At 33.7% G+C, this 15,502-nt stretch overlaps 1 protein-coding gene across 1 annotated transcript in view; it reads left to right on the top strand.

Moving 5' to 3' along the window:
* Positions 1-7,832: 7,832 nt before the first annotated feature.
* The window catches only part of LOC129758367 (cardioacceleratory peptide receptor-like), a 309,792-nt gene continuing 302,122 nt past the window's right edge, over positions 7,833-15,502 (top strand). Inside the window, exon 1 of the mRNA XM_055755868.1 lies at positions 7,833-7,865. The gene's annotated coding sequence lies outside the window, so the exon portion shown is untranslated. The remainder of the gene's footprint in view (positions 7,866-15,502) is intronic.

The raw sequence follows: 15,502 nt of genomic DNA, 5'->3' as shown, positions 1-15,502 counted from the left end.
TAGCAAATTTATTTACCTTAAATATGCAATTTTCCGAAGTTTCATATAAGGAGCACAGTTAAAAAACTGGCGTATTGGGTATTTTTGAATTTCTTTTCCGGATTTAGCAGACGACTTTACTTTAAAAGTATTCTTTAGTATAAAAAGTTAAAAAAAACCTGCAAATAATTGTAATAGAAAGGATGAATTAACGAAACCTACACGAACGCTTTACCAACTTGATCCGTCTGAAGTGAAGTGAGGTTTATTTTAGAGGTTGCTCACCTGTTACTTTGAACGATTTGAAAAATTTCATCAACATTTTTTCTGTCAGTAGTAAATGTTCCATCAAAGTGATTATCAAGGGACGAGCGAGCTAAATCGTTTTCCCGAAAGTCTTAGCACAGCCTTTTGATGTTTCCGTTTCCTGTGTTGTGTATGAAAGAAAGCCAAAGTATATCGGGGTTGGGTCACTTCTGTGCTTCACCTAGAGAAAGGTTGTGCTGTCGTGGCGAACGATAGTCAAACCTAAGCCACTCGTAAATATATTGTCAATTACTCAAACTTTCACCAACCACTGAGTGAGTAAATATTTTTCTTAGGGCTGAGCTGGCAGCTTTTTAGTACCGAGTATGTTCTCCCTAGTTCAAGTGATCCTATTCAGAAGTTCATGAAAGAAACCAACTTAGAACGCTTGTTTGCCATTGAGTTGGTTGGCTGCTGGTGGAAAATTTATTGCAGAGCTACACACCGGAAAAGTTGATTCAAAAATAACTGGGTCGGAGGATCGTGATGTTGGGGATTTTTTATCATCACCCTCTGAGATTGTATATGTGTGTGTGTGCGTTTCCGGATGTTATGCATATTATTCTAATGGGCATCCCTCAGTACAATAATTTTCTCCCTCTTTCGCTAGGATTTTATCTTCTTCTTTTCAATTACACAAACTAGAGAAGAGAAGACGACAAAGTTTCGGTCGCGGTTTTGTGGAAGAAGCACAAAACTGCAATATCATTAACGATCCGACTAGGAGGACCGGGAATAACTGATGTTTACTGACCGGAAAGGGAGAAAATTAGGGCAAAACATAGAGAAAGTATTATATTATTCGACCCGTACGGACTATTTACTTAATTTAAATGCAACAGTGCTGCCATCCATGACAATTCGACGCTTTACACAATCAGAAATCAAGGCTTTAAAGGAAGACTAAAAACAGTCTGCCCAAATAATATCTGTTTTAAAGAAACAAAATTGAAAAATAAAGTTGAACCGATTTTTGGGTTTTGTGACTTACACGAATTTTCATAAATCTGGAACATTTTTTTAACGTTATCGCTTTCGAAAGAATCCGAAAGATCAAAACAGTAAAACTCTTGAGTGTCATTGAATACTGGTTTTATTATTTTCGCAGCATGGGAATAAATAATTTGAATTAATTAATAATGCTGTGCTGATAAAACACAAATCATCTCAGCAATGCGTGGATTTTTTTCGTTTAAATACGAAATTTGAGCAGGAGATGAAAGAAAATTGATTCATATTTATTTAATTTTTACTCATTTCTAATTTGTGTGTGTGAATGGAAAATTCAAAAAATTCGAAAAAGCTGTTTTTGAAAAACTACTGATTTTGACGAGTTATAATAAGAGTTGTATTTTCAGTATAAAAATTCTCGCGGGAGCTTTCATTATGAGGTATGGAACAAAATGTACTAACATAAACTAAAGAGTGTCCACGATAAAATTGCCACACTATGAAATTGCTCTTTTAACCATTGGGTAGAATGTAATGAAAATTTGGGTGAAATTAATTCATAGTGCATTGTTTAAATACTGCAATTTTTGAAGTCCTGTGATCAAAATTCGAGGAAAGGAATGCGAAAGAACAGCTCGTGCGTGATAAAATCTGGCGCATACATAACGAGAACAATAATCTCTCGCATCGTTCCATCGCTAAAACTTTGGGAATCGCGAATTCCACGGTGTGCGTGTGAGTGATTAAGCGGTTCGAGGAAAGATTAACCACTGATCGGAAGCCCAGAAGTGAAGGAAAAGTATTCCGTGCAACACCAAAAATCACAATCGCGTAGTTGGGGCCTTCAACCGAAACCCGAACGCCTCCATTTGGGATGTGGCTAAGAAGCTGTCCAGAAGGCCAAAACTAAGGCTGGGCTTCGAACGTTCAAGGTACAAAAGGCCCCTAATCGCGACGAGAAGCAGAACAAGTCCGCCAAAACCCGTGCCAGGAAGCTGTACCTCAACATACTGACGAAAGTTGAATGCTGCATTATGGACGACAAAACATATGTGAAGGCCGACTTCAAACATATCCCCGGCAACCTGTTTTTCACTGTCAAGGATTAGTTCAGCGTTCCGAAGCTTGTCAAAATTTGTAAAATAATTCCAAGTTTGGCAAGTCATGCGGGAAGCGGAGTGCACCTTTCGTGACCCAGAACAGGATGATCGGACAGGTGTACATGAAAGAGTGCCTCCTCTCCTGAAGGCCCACAACGTCCCGATAATCTTCTGGCCGGATTTGGCCTCATGCCACTACTCCAAGGACGTGCTGAAGTGGTATGCGGACAATAAGGTCAATTTCGTGCCCAAAATGTTCAACCTTCCCAACCATGGTTGTCCATTTCTCCCCGAGCGGGTTGAAAAATGCAACTCAGTTAACTTTTCGTTCTGAAATACTTGCCCAGCCCTGTTTCGACGCCGAGCGTTCACCCAATCAAAGAGCAGAGAAGCCTTCGCCAGGATGATAGCAAGAGAAAAAAAATCAGTAAACTAAGTGTAGGGGAGTTGCGCCAAAGCTACTCAGTTGGTTTGGTTCTTTCGAGTTGTTTATTTGCCTACTGCGGTAGAAAGAGAAGGAAAAAATTGCACTTCAGTTGTTTTGGGATTTCTCCTGCTCTCATAATAGTGATTGGGGCACCGGTTTCGCTCGGCACTTGGCTTCGGCTATACTCGGAAACGAGTGTAGAGCATTTCGGAAGGAAGTGTGGTGCTCTAAAAAATGAAGCAGATAACAGTGCGATTTACACAGCGCGCGGTTGGATTTGAGAAGTGCTGACCAACCATGCTCCCAACACTGAGGAGCTCCGCCCCATCGAGAAGTGCTGGGTGATTATGAAGCAGCACCTTCTTAAACGACCTAAGGTAGTGAAGACAGTCGAGGAAGTATGGGTTTAAATGCAAAAAAAGAACTTGATTCACAGGTGGTGCAGAATCTTATGGCCGGGGTTAAGGTCAAGGTGCGGGCATTTGCGTATGGACTGTAAATAAAATACGAGTAAAATGGTAAAATGAAGTTTAAAGTTATTTTTCAATCCCTGAAAATTTTATGGCAGTCGGATATGCATGTCACTTGTTTGGATTTGCATTTGTCCCATAATCTTCCATATTGTTGACTTTTCAGTAGGATTTAAGATTTTGATTGAGTTTTATTTAAAGGCGTAGACGCATTTATTCGGAAAAACTTAATTTAGGAGTTAATTGAGTTTTTCTATTTTTTCTAAAAAATTGTATGATGGAGTGAGATATATATTATATATATATATATATATATATATATATATATATATATATATATATATATATATATATATATATATATATATATATATATATATATATATATATATATATATATATATATATATATATATATATATATATATATATATATATATATATATATATGTATATATATATATGTATATATATATATGTATATATATATATGTATATATATATATGGATATATATATATATATATATATATATATATATATATATATATATATATATATATATATATATATATATATATATATATATATATATATATATATATATATATATATATATATATATATATATATATATATATATATATATATATATATATATATATATATATATATATATATATATATATATATATATATATATATTTATATTTTTGTTCTTGATTAATGGCAGAAATAAGGAAAGTTTTATAATAAAGACTGGGTTATCGATCATAGATTTCTTATCGAGATGACCCAGCGAAATTCTGAGACCCAGCGAAATTCTGATTTCTCGACAAACACAATAACCGTAATTCTATAATTCCACCCAAAAAGTTTGTAATGATTACACTGGGGAACCGCATTTTTAGTTCCTGTGTGTCAATAACTGATTTTGTAGGATTTTGGCGTCCTGAATTCAATACATTTCACAGATTTGGTCTATCACTTCTATTTTCGTAATATAGCGTGTAGAGATTTTTTAATTGATCAGTTTTGAGTAAAATCGATCTTTCGCGTCTCGGTGGCCGAGTTAGCTTGGAGACACGGTAATTGTATTAACCACCTGAGGCATGAGTTCGATTCCCATCTCGGTACTGGGTCTTCAATGTTGATCTTAATTGTCCATGTTTATTCAGTCTGTAAGCCTAAATCGGCTAGGACGGTGTATGTCTTTTCATAACAGATAAACCAATAAACCTACATGAAAACCAAAAGCTGATTTAAGATCAATTTCTACCCTTAATTCAATCAAGATATTGCCAAGATTTCCTTGTATCAGAGATACAACGCTTTCATAAAATTGTATTCCACAATTTATAGAAATTCCTAAAAATAAGATTACAACTTCTTCTGACATCATTCAAGAATGTTATTAAATATGGGAGATATTGAAAATTTTAATTCATTCAACAACTTTGTTGAAGACTGCGATATAATACTTTGAAAAGGTCAAAGATTCTATTTAATTAATTTTTTCTTAAAAATCCGTCACGTTTTCGCATTTGGAAAAAATAACAAAAAAAACTTCCATAACTTTTAACATTCAAAATTACTCGCGGTCTTAGGGAAAGTTGATCATTGAGTCGATAAGAATTTGTATTTCACAGTTTTGTCAAAAAAGTACACAAAACATCAATAAAACATCAATTTCTTCACCTATTTTTTAAATTATCTCGAAAAAAGAGCTGAAAAAAAACTCAATGAATATTTGAATTTAGCGCCCCTGAATAAATCAAAATCAGTTCTGAGATTTCTTGCACCTCGGAAAAATGTGATTATCTTGTGCTATGTATGATGCTAGTTTTAGAAATTTCATTGGAAAATTATGTTAACATTGATAAAATTAAAACATTTTACTTAAAAAAAAGCAATCTACATTATCAAAGTCAAAAGATTTTCATGATTCAGCCTTAGAAAGCCTATCCCAGAGGTATCAGAGGTATCATTGTTCAAAATCTCAATGCAATGAATTTATAAAAACTTAAAAAGAAAAAAAAAACACCGTTTATAGAAATTGAGACTTCGCAATAAAATTTAAATAAATCGTGAAAAAACTTTTCGAGAATGGGCACAGAAAAAAATCGCTATGATTAAGCTTCATGCAACTTTTAAACGGAAATTGCGACGAAAAAAATCATCGCATAGGTTCGAACAAAAAAGAGATTTTCTCAGAATACGGTTCAAATCTTTCTTCTAACTGTGGTAGATAGAGCCACGAAAATGATAACAATGAACAGACTTAACATTCCTTTTTATCAAAAGGATGTGTATGTTTAGAAAGTCGCCAAAGTTCTTCGAAATAACAGGTTACCTCATCCGCCATATTGGTTGGCAAATTTCCAGAATGATGACGTAGTTGTTATGAAAAATAGCGAGCATTGTATTGAATTCTACAGTTTTTCCATGAAAAATATTTTTGATGCCAGTTAATTGTACGCCACTGTCCTCAAATGCATAAATTCGACTTTCCAGATTTATGAGCTTCTTCAAAAATACCATTTGGTTTGTGGTTCTCCATAAAATGCGAATTAACCTCGGAAATATCTAAATTTTGGTGGAAATTGTAATTACTGGAAACTATTTCCAAGCATATTGTAAGCTTAAAAATGGAAAATATTACAAGAAGACACATTTAATAGTCCTAATAAATCATTTAATACTCAAATTTCGAGTTCATAACCAGTGAAATATTTAATTAATAAATCATCTTTTCTCGTAACTATTTTCTTATTCGATCTTTGGAATGATTCCAAGCTCTTTATTCGATATATTTCATACTGAAATCAATTTTTTCAACACTAACTTAAGTTCCTTAACACTAATTACTGAACTTTTTTATGCAAATGACGAAAAACGTAGATTTATTTTTTTTCCTATGGAATGTATGAAGAATTTCATAACAACTACGTCATCATGCTCGGCGTGGGGGTACGTTCACACATGATTACGGTACCCTATAATTCAAATACTCTGGAAAGTCGCATACTTTGATGGCAGATAAATGTTTTAATAAACTGTGGCAATGTAACTACTGTGATGGAGCGCAACGTTCAATTCATGATTGGTTGGAATGTTAATTGCTTGTAGTGGTGAGCTTGGACAAAAAAGCGGGAAGGAATCACTACTACATGTGTAAATCGTGGATGAATAAATTTGGTGGGAGTTGGATGACGGTTGGTCAAATGAGTCTTTAAACGAGTTTTGAACCGACGTGACGTGTTTCTCCATTCGGGAGATTCCATAGCGGGGTTTTGATTTGAAGCTACGACACTAACCTTAGAAAGACTTTCAAAATTTTTAAAGGGAAGCAAAGGATATTCGCTAAACATTTAAAATATATTGAAACACTTCGCTTATTGAAAAATGGCCAAGATTAAGATAAATTAAAAAAAAAATTATGCAAGTACATGAATTCGTTTTGTCTAACCTTTTTCAGTTTTTTTTTTTCAAAAATTTGTTGTTATAAAAAAATTGCGTAAAGCTCTGATTACTATTATCTCTCAAATTTTGTTATATTCAATGCGGCCCGCCGAAAGAATTTCAAATTTAAAGTGGCCCGTTGCTTAAAAAGGTTGCTCACCTCTTATTTAGAATATTTGTGTCTTGGACTCAGGTTGAAAAAACCGAATTTAAAAAAAAACTTCAAATGCCAAACTGATCTGATCAAATCACCGGCGAGTGCAAATATAGGTAACAAACTAGATTCTTAAGAATTATTATCAGACTAGTTCACTTTTCGGTTTTGCCTTTCTTTCAGAAAGGTATATTTATCGGTCGATTTGGGAGATCGTTAATTATGGGTCTTAGATATACCTTTATAGGTACCTATCGAATCAGCTCGTGTCGAGTTCAGACGATGTCTGTGTGTTTGTGTGTATTGATGTGATTTTTTGTAAACTTTTTTTACACGTTTTTTTTCGCAGATCTAAGCCGGACTCATATGGATTACTATTCATGAATTTTCTGGTATTCCTGCCAAATTTGAGATCTTTCGAACATATGTATATGTTCTGTGCAATGAGTTTTTATGTGAAAGAAGTCAATTTTCCTTTAAAATTTCTGCATAGGGGTTATAGCAAGCGGCTGTTAATGCTAGATTCCACGACAGAAAACGCTCAACGTGCCCCGATCAATGGTGCTTATACTGCCCCAAGGGGGATTCTCATTATGCTCCTACAGTGACAGATTTTCAGCTTTTGGCAAAAACCTTAAACGTTTTTAATATTTACCTTTTCGAGGAATAGGAAATAGACTTTTTTAGTGTCTGAACACGAAACAATGTGTGGAGCATCGACTGTCACGATTTTAATCGTTATAATTTGTTAACTAATTATTCATTAAACATACGTTTCATTTCAAATTTTGGCACTTTAAATTCAGAATTTAGGTAAAGTTTGTTTTCGGTTGAAACGACTGAACTTACATACAGTTTACCAAAAAAAATTGTTTAAATTTGATAATTTTCATATTTGAAAGCAAAAAATAATCACATTATCTAGCATCGAAAAGTTATTGGCAAAACTTTGCGCTTATATTTTTCTCTCATTTTCAACGTTTCAGATGGCATCAGTGCACCAATCTCCTCGATGAGGTAAGTTTATCCCATCGATTAGGAGCTGTAAGCTTCCTCCGGCAGGAAAACTGCCTAGTCTACATCTGGTACCTCTTATCCGGCAATTCCGGCAAATAGCTCAAAGCACCATTGAATGGATCATCTCTCCCGCCACGCGCCCGGAATTTTCCCAACAACAATCCTTGAATGCTTCTGGTTGACATCCCAGCTGCCTGCCGCCATTCAACTTAACTCATACTCCTATCCCTACCGCGCGCCGCAATTCTGCAGCAATGTGTAAGTGTTTTTCCACATCTCCCACTTCTAAGTTTCCGCCAAATGTCTCCCGAGCCACCACTTCCTGTTAATAATGTCAGGATAAACATTCCGCGGCACGCATCGAAGCCCCTCCGAAAGATGGGGAGGAAAAATTGCCGTTTTCTTATTTTTTCTGAGTCCATCAGACGAGAATAGGAACGGCCCACACACAGGAAGAATGGAAGAAAAAAAAATATCGCAGCGAGGAATGGAAAGCGAAGCGAAAATTCACGCATTGATACTTCGCTGCTGCTGCTGTGGTGGAGATGAATCCTTTGGAGCTTTTGGGGAGGAGAACAAAAAACGATCAATGTTAGTAGTTCGGGGCATTCCAGTGCAGTGCAAAAGGGGAGTACAATTGAAAGAGCAATGCTGTAGATTTTCTTTGATAAAGGGTTTTTGTTTTTTTTCTGTGCTTTAAATCCTAACATCTCTTCCTACTCAAAATTCAATCTAGTGTCGATCTCTTTTTCGAAAATCTTTCGATTTTCCCATCGCAAATCGTGTATTTCTTTTTTTTCTTAACAAATATACTTGCATTCGGAAAATGCCCTAGACAATGTGAAATCCCTCGAACACACCACCACAAAATCGCTTTTTCATCTTTATTTTTATCATCTATGTCTACCAGCAAAATATCTTTCATGTTACTGATTTTTTTGTTACATTTTTATAGACAACTTCTTTAATTCAATCAACCACTTCTTTTGAATTTGTACATTCTGATATCCTGTGGTAATTGCATTGAGCAGATGTCACAATTACTATTATTTAACCGACCAATATTGTATGCAAAAAGCTTTTCTTTTTTTGGAATTATATTATTCGTGAAAGCAAACATATTTGACTTATCCTTGGACGAAATAAACGGTTTATTGATATTTTTCCAAATTATGTCCCAGTTTGTTGAAGGAAAATCTTGTTTTACTTGAGGATACTTTTTTTCTAGAATAAAATCATTGTAAATTAAGGCACAAGTATCTAAATCAGGTTTTGTTTTCAAAACATTTGCAGTGTAAATTAAGGCACAAGTATCTAAATCAGGTTTTGTTTTCAAAACATTTGCAGCTGCTATCCAATCTCTATAAAAATATGGCAAATTTTGAGGTTTGCCTGTCGCTAGTTTTATTGTCTATTAATATATTTTTTGCAAATAAAGATTTCATTTTGGAATCAGGATCTACCAAGTTCAAACCGCCATCCGTAGCTTTTAAATATAATTGTTCTCTATTTACTAAAACCAAAACATTTACTACGCAAAGAGGCATCAGCATCAGCATCAGCACAATCAAACAACAAACCACGCGGCGAGACGGCAGTTCCTCCTGCTGCTGGGTTGGGTGGTAGATTTGATGAGCGACAAAAAGAGAGCTACAGGATTTGTTTCTCCCGCAGCTACGTGAGGGGTGCGAGATTTGTACACCAACCTGTTGAAAACGTGGACCAAACTGGTTGAAATCTGGCAGCTTTCAGTAAATTCGAAAAACGTTGCAACAAATTTTCAAAACACCACACAAAATGTATGTCAATCGAAAGAGGAGATTCTAATGAATCTCTAGATATATAAAAAGTGACCAATTTGAGTACAAATTTTAGAGAAATCACGCTAACAAAATCGCGTAAACCCACCGACACGAGGGGGAGTTTGAAGAATGACAAAAAAGATGTGAGTTTCATTACCATATACTGAACAAGTGAGATTTTTGAGGAACCAACTATGTTCTATGAAAATAATAATAAAGTTAACGAAAAAAAACTAAAATTATAATTTAGAGAATCGATCCATTGGTAACCGAGATACAGCAATGCAAAGCCAAAATTGGGTGACTTTTTTGAAGTAAGAATTTTTTCTACCGGCAGTTCCGGGATAGCGGCCAAAATTTCCTCTGGAACACCAAAAAATTTATACATCCATGGGTAGATTTATTCTTGACAATTCCAAATATTATAAAATCAGCGCAATATTTGGAACCTGTCTCAACTTATAGGCATTCTAAAAAGAGCTCTTTTTCGGGACTTTTTTCATTCGGAATCAGCTACTGGTGATTTTATAAAATATTTCGACTTTTTTTTTCAATATTGAGAAACTAGAATAAATTATCTATACAATGAATTAAAATTCATCGAAATCGGTCAATATTTGCGGCCAGGAGAACGTACGTAAACTGCAGGTCAAATTTATCAAAAATAGATTTGTACGGAAATTTTGCGAACGGCTTTGGAAGGATAATTCCTGCAACTGATTCAAATGTACTAAAAATTTGCATCAGCAAGCCAAACTCTGTATCATTTCTAACGAACACGTTAATATCATCAGCATATGCGATAGTTTTTATAAACTTGTTATAGATAAGAACCGAAGGAATGTTATTAGCTATCTTTCGCAAAAGAGGTTCTATTGGGTTTAATTTAAAATAATAGAAATTATCTTAAGTGACTTAATTCTTGTGCCTTTTCCAAGATCAACAGGGCTTGTTGAAAAGTGTATAGAGCATGCTGGCATGCGCGGTTCCAAGCGGGAAAATTATTAAAAATACACTAAAATGCTCTAACTTTTATAAAATTTAAAATTTTTCCTAGTCGGTATACTCTTGAATTTTCAAAATTTTATACTTTTTGGGAATGTTAACCACATAAAAGAAGTTATTTAAATTTCCAGGTAAGAATCTAAACAGATACGAAATACTTTATCGTTCAGGAAACAATTTTTATTTTTGTAATGTAATGTAAAGCAGTCATGCAATACCTCGCTAGGCACCCAGCAGTGATGTCAGTTGAATTTATTGTTTATCAATGCCAAAATCAAGCAATCAAGAAAAAAAATCACAGGTAATTGCTCATTTTTTATCACAGTTTGCCAATTTGGTTTTTTGTAGTTGAAAAATAAAAAAAAATATTGTTACAAAATTTTGATTTCAGATTAAAAAGAAATTCATGGATTAGAATTTGTATGGTATAATAATTCAGATTTTGAATCCATAACTACCAACCATTGAAAAATTTGTTATGAAACTCGAAAATAAATTATATCATGAAATTCATGTGTGTGTTCGTTTTAACACAGATTAACAGATGTATAAGCTCGAACAAGAAGTCTTCAGAAACTTGTGTAAAATTTCAAATGCTCTCTTTTGAAGAAGCCGTTAAAAATTGACGAAAAACATTGTCATCTTTTGCTTGATTTGTAACTTTTCAACGAATACGCAATAGATGGCACTGTTTCTAGATAGCTCTTTTTAAAAGTAACGTTTTTTCAAAAGGGTGCAATCGTATGAAAACGTATAAATAAATAAACTTAAATAGATTGAACAACTCAAATTGTTAAGTTGTCTGAAATACTTGTAGCTGAGAAAAATTTCATCATCATAATTTCGCTCACTACAGAAACTGCCGAAAAAAAAACAAACAGCCTTGAATAAGGTTTTACACTTTTTGAACGGTCTGCGAAGTTAGAAGAACCAACCTAGCTACGTCCAATCCAACAAAAAGTAGGGGGAAGCGGGCTATATGCGCCTATTAAGCAGAACACTGATTTAATCAAATATCACATCGAATATGTGTACAAAAACTATATACACGTGTGCAGGCATCTGTTTTCTATACATTGGAGTAATTTTTATGTTAAAATTTCCTTCTGTTTCCAAGAAAACGATTTTATTATAAGTGTTATCTAAAATGCTGAATCTCAAACCGTGCGGGCTAAATGCGTCTATTTATGTATTGAACAAAATTTCTGTTTTCAAGGCAATATTTCCGTATAATTTCATTGAAACTGCTAGAAAGTAATAATTTCCGTACGACAAAGCTAAAGTTTCATAAAAATCTATGTATATTATAATTTTATGGAATAAAACAAAAGTTAGGGTTGCCATACTATGGAGGCAGTTCATCCATGAGAAAAACTTTATCAAATCTGTTTTTAGATCTTCAATTCTCTCTTAAGATGTTATTCAGAGCTTAGATTTGAAGGTTTAATGATAAAAATCATTTATTTATTCAATTTAACCTGTTATTTTAGGATAGGGGCATTTTACAAACATGAGCGGGGCATACATAAACACTCTATTATTCCACTATGTAATCATTATTAAACCTCCACAAAAGCTGAAATTAGTTTTATTTCTTAAGTTAATTCGAGTAAGAAACAAAAACCATCCTAGTTTTTGTTTTAAGCTTCTTTACGTATAATTTTTAAAAGTCGGAATATTACATCAAAATGTATCAAAACCTTGTATGATTTTTTTTAATTTTTATGAGTTTGTAAATTCATAAAATTCTTTCTTGCCTTATGTTCTAAGCGTATCATGAGTGACTCCTGTTTTTTTCTAATTTTACAGCATTAGTACCGTGAAAGCAACAATGGCCGCGCATTTATGCTATGATGGATGTTCTTTGTGCCGTACAAAAATTATATTTTGTGCGATTCTGGAAAGGAAAGCTGACATGTAGTAAGGGAAAAGTTTAAAAGCGAGAATTTTTTCATTGCAACGCCACAAAGAACGGGATTTTGTAATAAGTGTCGGTGTACTAATAGCCGCGCACACATATGTTGCTTGTTTCAATCGCCTCTGGCGGCGCACGTCTTAATTAAGGTTTCTACAGTAAATAAGGTATCCAAACAGTTTAAAATGTTGTTTACATGGCTCTCAGGCTTATTGTGAATATTCTCAGGTAAGGCTTTTTCTGATTCACCCATCAAACACCGATTTGTCGCCATTGTTTGTGAAACTAGTCTGGTGCTGAATTATTATATGAGACGTCATTTTAACAGAGCATCATTTTGCCAGAAGATGTTTTGGAACTTTGTTTTCGGTCCCGATTTCGATAAATCATCACAAATTCGGCGAGCTGTCTGAAAATCCACGGGGAAATTGACCAACTAAAACTAAACACATCCGAATTGCTATCTAACCTCAAATTTCCAACACTTTGTAGCCATTTTCATTAGATAATCGTTTCTTCTGATATTTTTTCTAAAAATTGGGTTATTTCAGCCGGTTATATGATGAAAAACATTTATTGGAAAACTTGCCTGTAAATCTTATGCAACCTTTGTGAACTTTCGAAAAACTTCTCTACGTTTAACTGCTAATAAATACTGAAAGACTTTCCGTGCGCGGCAATAGAAACATTCAAAAATCAAGTGTACCAATGGCCGTGCACAACAAAATTGTCATTTTTTTCGCAACAGAACCTTCAAACTGTTCACTTTTTTCACAATTGATTCATTATACAGCCACAAATAACTTACGTTCAAAAATGTTTGCCAAGGTGCTCTAATTCAACACAAAAAACTGAATTACAAAAAGGGACCCGCATAGCTCATTTGCTATGGACAACAGACAAAATGGCATCTTGCAAAAACGATGTTTGTTTTTATTTTTTCCTGACCTCAAAAAGCAGAATAAATTTATTTCTAGTATGGCAAGTGAAAGATACTCAGGTAGTAGGTATCAGAAAATGCGAAACATAGAAATTTTCGTTGTTGAATTTCGGAGAAAATAATGATTAAAGTTGAAAGTGCGCGGCCATTGGTGCTTAAAAAACAGCAAACAAGTTTCAAACTAATACTTATGATTTGCTGAATCATGAATGTGTTTCGAAACTTCATCAGTAATTTTATCAAAACTCATCAAGAACCCATCTCAGTAAAAAAAAACTCTACCAATAACCTCATACGACCCGCTCAAAAAGCATAAAAATGATACAAAATGGTCGTTGGGACTTTACTCACGTTTCAATTCATCAGATTTGACCAAAAAAAATATTTTAATTGCAATTGATTTTTACTCTACGTAAAAAAAACAAATAACTAGACAAGAGAACAGTATTTTGTGGATAGATTTTAATAACTGATTTTAAATGGTTTTGGTGTCATGAATTCGAATATTTCGTCAGATTTAGTCTATTACCTCAAGTTTTGGTGCTTTGGTTCGAAGAAATTTAAAAATCTACCTGCTTTTACTGAAACTAGTCATTGATAGCTGATAAACTAATGAACTTACATAGAAATAAAACCTGATTTTAAACCTTTTTTCTATCCTTCATTTAATGAAAGATGTAGATTTTGCAATGATTTTTAGTTTCAGAATGCTTTAGCAAAGAAAAAATTAAATTCCTCAATTAAAAATAACTTGATTGAAAGGAAAATATTAATTTCTGACATCACAAAAAAGTGATATATGTTTGATGGTACTTAGATTTTTACTTATTTATGTAATAACTTTTGCTGAAGATTGCTAATTTTTTTCTTTCAAAATTTTTTTTTTTTTCATTTATTTTGGTTTGATTTTTTTTTATTTTGGCCAATTCCTGGATTTTCGTTAAGCTGGATAAAAATTTAAAAAAACTTTCGTAACATTTTCTTAGAAGTTAAAATTACTCATAGTCGTCGAGAAAGCAGATCATTGATTCTTTAAAAAGCGCACAAATTTATTAAATGAATTTTTACCTAATTTCAAATGTAAGCCTTGAATCTCAGAAGCGGGAGGTTATGTAATGAAATTTAATGCATATTTGGATTCAGCACTCTCAAATAAGTCAATATTAGCTGTTAAATTATTTTCACTTCGAACTAGGAAAAATTTGAGTTGGTTGCATTTTGCTATCAGAAATTAAACCTTCATTTCATAAATATTTAACATAAAAACCTTATAAAACTGAAAATAATGTGACCATTGAGGAAAAAAAACGAATTTTCGCTTAATTCATACATTCTTTGTTGCAAATTTGTTACTTTTCGAAACGAAGACTTGAAATTTCATTTCATTCGTTTAAGATTTGTTGAAACTCTTGGTTTTTCCGGCGTCCGGAACAGCAGCACGAGCAGAACCAATGAACATTGTTTGTTTTGGTTCCTCTTGCTATGTCCAATTCGCAATCGACTCGCTAACATTCAGCTACTCAGTTCAGAGTGATTGTTACTCAGTTATTGCCAGAACCGCACTTGCTCAATTCTGTCGGGGTCGGGGTTACTCAGAATGCGCGAATCATTCCGGAGCGAATTTTGACTGTTTCTTTACGTAGGAATAGTCAAACCCAGTTGAGTAATAATAAGGAAGATTAAAATCATAAAAAAATCTTCTTCTTCTTCTTCTTCCAACACCAAGATGGCCAATACTTGTATGCATCCTGGAAAATGAAAAACTTGCGTTCTTCATTTTTCTTTTCAACATAGTATCTGATACATAGAACATGCATTGCAGATACTACTACGGCTGAGATGTAAAACGCAAAAGATACAGGAATAAAGCGTGAAGTTCCCTGCCAAACGCTTCATATGTTTATGTTGGATATGATTATGTTCAGTTTGTAAAGTTGAAATCATAATGAAAAACAAAAATGGATTGACCTCACCC

Source organism: Uranotaenia lowii, chromosome 3 (assembly GCF_029784155.1).
Source record: "Uranotaenia lowii strain MFRU-FL chromosome 3, ASM2978415v1, whole genome shotgun sequence".
Lineage (NCBI taxonomy): Eukaryota > Metazoa > Arthropoda > Insecta > Diptera > Culicidae > Uranotaenia > Uranotaenia lowii.
The sequence above is the reverse complement of the archived record's forward strand: the minus strand, read 5'-3'. Positions and strand labels throughout refer to the sequence as shown.